Source organism: Lactuca serriola, chromosome 1 (genome assembly GCF_051521515.1).
Source record: "Lactuca serriola cultivar US96UC23 chromosome 1, Lser_US96UC23_V15, whole genome shotgun sequence".
NCBI lineage: Eukaryota > Viridiplantae > Streptophyta > Magnoliopsida > Asterales > Asteraceae > Lactuca > Lactuca serriola.
Window position 1 is genome coordinate 70263101 of NC_136408.1, and position 4929 is coordinate 70268029.

The 4929-nt window shown below is 36.0% G+C and overlaps 1 long non-coding RNA gene across 1 annotated transcript; it reads left to right on the top strand.

Moving 5' to 3' along the window:
- Positions 1-3866: 3866 nt before the first annotated feature.
- LOC145069236 (uncharacterized) lies at positions 3867-4200 on the top strand. Its single transcript, XR_013689380.1, has 3 exons — positions 3867-3911; positions 4010-4050; positions 4128-4200. It is a non-coding gene; the product is annotated as an uncharacterized LOC145069236 (long non-coding RNA).
- Positions 4201-4929: the final 729 nt, after the last annotated feature.

Below are 4929 nucleotides of genomic sequence, written 5' to 3' on the forward strand. Positions count from 1 at the left end.
TTAATTACGATAAACGTATAAATCTCCTTATCACCCCGAAACGTTTACATGCTAGTTCTAATATCGTAGCCATACCCTTAGAATCCTAAACACATAAGGTTTCCAGATCCGGTCGGCAACAGACCATAGATCCGAACAAATAATAGCATCAATATAGCTATCACACAAACATTTAGCACATAAAAGCATTTTAGGCATCACTCCTAAAATAAACTAGTGCTTGTGTCAATTTAGGTGTACTACCTAACATATTTTAGACACACTCCTCACAATCATTACTTAGCATTCTAAGTTTAAGTCTTAGAAATTTTCTACAAAATTCCTAGTTCGCTTAAACTAATGCTCTGATACCAACTGTGACATCCCCATTTTTCACGGCCAGAAAAGACCGATTTGTTTATGCGTTGTTTTATAAAATCAGAGTAATCTTTTAAAGAAAACGGTTGCGAAATTTGTTCCCAAAACAAGATATGATAAAAACTTATCAAAACATTTCTCAAAGAGAATGTATTTTCATTAAATAATAAAACCTCGGGATGTCATGTTCCGATACAGAAACATAAGCATAAACAGAACATACATTCATTTACTCTAGTGATTTACATCTCCTTTAATCTATCAGTGCAAAGCAGCTTCGTATTGATACCTGTGATATAATTAAACTGAGTGGGTCAGGCTTGGGAGCCTGGTGAGCATATAGGGTTTTCAAACCACAATATTATATCATATATATATATATATATATATATATATATATATATATATATATATATATATATATTCAATCATCAAACAATCAACCCAATTACCCATCCCCATTATCTTCTTAAGGTTTTACCCTAAGAACCAACTATCCTTCATTCATTTATTCCTAAGGATTTACCTAAGGAATTGGCACGAAGTCCGTTGCTGCCAAAGTTTATTTATCGGGTACTAAATCCATAGCTATCAGGTGCTAACTCCATAGTTACCAAGGTTCACTCAACAATAGGCGCTAACTCCATAGTCACCAAGGTTTACTTAACAATAGGCGCTAACTCCATAGTCACCAAGGTTTACTTAACAATAGGCGCTAACTCCATAGTCACCAACTATCCCATCTACCCACACTACTAGAAAAAAGGCCTTTAATGACGCGCAAACAATGACACACACTGATAGACGACACGCATTCGCACGTGCCCTAAAAATTAATGTTAGTTTTCCAAAATTTTAAGGATAGAGGACACGCATTTATGCGTGCCCTAAAAATAGTGTCAGAAAAGAAAAAAAAAAGAAATGCGGAGGGTGCCTTTCATAAAATATGCGTCAAGTAACAGTGTCGCTTTATAATTATTTAATGAAACACGCCTTTTAGGCGGGACTTATCAAACACGGAGGAAAAAAATCCCCAAAATTTTGGAAGACCCGCTCATTCTTTCCTCTCCACTGCCGATGACCTTCATTTTCTCCCTTCCTTCTCTCTGTAAAACCTAGCAGCCGCCACCATCAGAAACATTGGCTTCGTTCTGTGTTGTAAGAACACGAGTCTGATCCTTCATTAATAGCTAAAGGGGGAAAATCCCCAAAATTTTGAAGAACCCCACTCACTCTCTCCTTAGATCTCCACCCGACGGATCGACCTTCATTCTTCCCCCTCTCTGTAACACCCTCGCTTCCTTCTAGAAATCGAGGACCATTCTCTCTCGATCGTATCTTTATGGCGACGATTAGACACAATAATCTCAACATAAAATTGGTAACTGAACCCCTCTTCACCTCTACCCTACTCCATCTACAACAAATCCTCACATTTACAAACCCTAGTCCAGTTGCGCTTCTAGCCTTGGTGTTATTTCTTCATCTGTTCAGCAAATAAGGGGAACACAAATTCTCATTAATCCCTCAACTTCATCTTCTCAATCAAGCAAAAAGGATTCTGATTTTTTTCGTGCATCTGCATCATCTCTACTGCAATTTCACATGGTATTATCGATTTCTCCTTTATGCCTCCCATTTTTCCTGCATCTACTTCTCAAACTTTTGATATTTTCCTGCATTCGCAAGTCAAACTTCTTGTTTTTTTCTTGCATTTTCTTCTCAATTAAGCACAAAAGTATCACATTGTTTTGCAGTTGATGTGAGTTTATAGTTGCTTCATTTTTTCTTTTTGTGCAGTGAGCTTTACTTGCTGAGCCAACTGCTCAATTAGAAATGACACCAATGGTCTGGTCATAATTTATATCTCTCTCAACTCTCAACTCTCAAGCGTCTTTGATTTATTTTGCGATAATATTTACCATTTTGTCCTTGGCTCAGGCTGCTAATGCTGCTTGGAACATGGGGGAGTGGGATCAGATGTCTGAGTATGTATCTAAACTGGATGATGGTGATGAAAGTAAACTCAGGGTGTTTAGGAACAGTTCTGAATGCAATAAAAATTGCATCCAGATCATCTGCAACCCCAAAAAAGGCCTGAAGACAGTTCTCAACATCAACAATTAGCTCTAATACTTGAAAACCCTGATTCAAGATAACAACAAAATCAACATAATTTGAAGAATACTTTTTTTTTTCAGTTTTCATATGTTATAATTATAAACTGTGCCAAGTATCGTGGTAAGGCCATCACATCTTGAACAAGTCCAAGTAAAAAGTTTTGTTAAATCTAACATGTAAACCTGCATTTTGGTTTATTATTAATTCTTCTACTTAACTTAATTACTCCATAATGTCTCACAGTGTCATGTTCATATTACTGCAGAAGCATATTCCACCAGAATTGTGGCGAGTGTGTGATTGTAAAGTGGTGAGGGAACCTTATTCTTGATTTCAATTCATGTTTCCATAAAACAATTAACCTTAACAAATAAGTAAATGTGTGGTACTTTCTCAGCAAAAAGAAACCCCAACATAGATATGTAGACATCTACAGAAAAAAAAAAGATTCTAAATACATAATCAATGGCGGTTGCTCTTATGTTATCGGCTCTCAGTCCCCAATATCCAATTGAATAAAGTTTTAACCCTACTGTACTAAAAAAGAATAGAAGCATGGAAAATAATAATCAATGGTGGTTACAGAAAGTCTTCGTACTGTCACCTACATGCGGAATACTGCTGCCACAGGTGATGGTGGCAGCAATGGGACATTCTTCAGGGTTGTTCTCTTAGTTCGTAGAGAAAAGGTATTGTTTGGAATCAGGATTTGGATATCTTCACTTGTAATTGTTTGCTTATAACTTTAAATATCTTTCAACTTTTTTTGATTTTACAGTATGATGAAGCACTTGAATATGTCGAAAGAGCAAGGAAGTGTTTGGCAACTGAGCTTGCTGCTCTGGTTAGTTTCCAAATTCCAACATCAAACCATAAACCCTAAACCCATGTGTGTGCTGACTATGTTAAAATGTCTCTGAATTAGAAGAGGTATTCATATTTCCTTTAATCATATTGCTACTAATTTAATGAAATTTCTGTTCTAAAGGATCATCATAATTCATATTCATGTTATTCTTGTTTGTGACAGGTCATCGATTACTATACTCTTCTAGTTGGAAACTCTATTTCCTTAAACGCCAGGTCATCATTAACTATTCTTGGTTGCTATTCCAGCACATTCGCAAGTATCTAGGCGAGCTACTTTCTTTAATATCAGAATTATGGTCATCATTCAGTCTCCCAGCAGCTAATCGTCCTGTTCATGGACCCCCGGTAAAGTGTGCTTCTACTATCTGTCTTTTGTACAATACACAGGTGTCAAAGGGAAATAACGTGATTTGACTTTTTGATCAGATCCTGCACCTAGTTGAACAACTTTGTATGGCCCTGAATGATGAGTTCAAGAGATATCTTCCTATAATTCTTCTATCTGGAGATGGAATATATGAAAGTTGATCGGGACAAATGGGCCGATGAAGATGATGATGCAGGTATGGTGATTGTTACTAATTTTGTCACCCACCATTTCTATATTTAATCATGTTATATGTATATTGTATTCAGAAGTTTAGTTAAATATCTTTTTTAGGTCCTGCTGCTGACCTTGACATGGGAGGAATGGATTTCTCAGTAAGAAAATAGTTTCTTAAAATATTATTACTGAAGTTTCTTTCTTTTTATATCACTAATGACTTATCCTCATACAGAAATTCGGTGACGTGGGAGGCATGGGCATGCCTGACATGGGTGATTTCTCTATGGGTGATGACCTTGAAGACATATCTCATGTTTATTGTGTAGAGTGGCCCTGACATTGACATGACAACAGAGGATACATGGGGCGTCAACTACCGAGCCCTACAAGATCTGTTTGAATTAACAGAGGCAAGGATGGATGTAATAAAGTATGAGGTTGGAGTTCAAATGCTTGAAATATACAATGAACAAGACAAAGATTTGTTGGTAATTGATGGCTCCAATAGAAGATATCCTTTCAATTCTTTACCCTTCCTTCTCATGTTTATTATTATTTTTTTTAATTTTTTTAAATCTTGACAACCTACACATTGGATATATGAAACAAGTCCCAACTTAATGATCTTAATGTTCCGGATGCGTCTTTGGTTTCTGTTAAATATACACAAGATGTTCTTCATCTCATGAGAACTGGTCTTAATGTTACGGATGCGTCTTTGGTTTCTGTTTATTAATTCTAATTTAAACAATTTTGTACTTCAATTTTGCTCCAACAACATCAGCCATTTCGTTTCTCTTTTCTCCCATTCCCATACTACCTCTAAAAAAATCATGTGCTTCATTTTTTTGGTAATCAGGTGAAGTAGAACCTGGGATTGTTGAAATTCTCTGTGATGAAAAGTTAATTTGTTTCTAAACTCCTGAATTGAATCATAATTTTGCCCCTCTTCCTTTATCATGTTGTATATCCTTCTCTTTGCATTCTTAGATAGTTACACATATCTGTTATAAGGGCACATAATTCTAATTTTC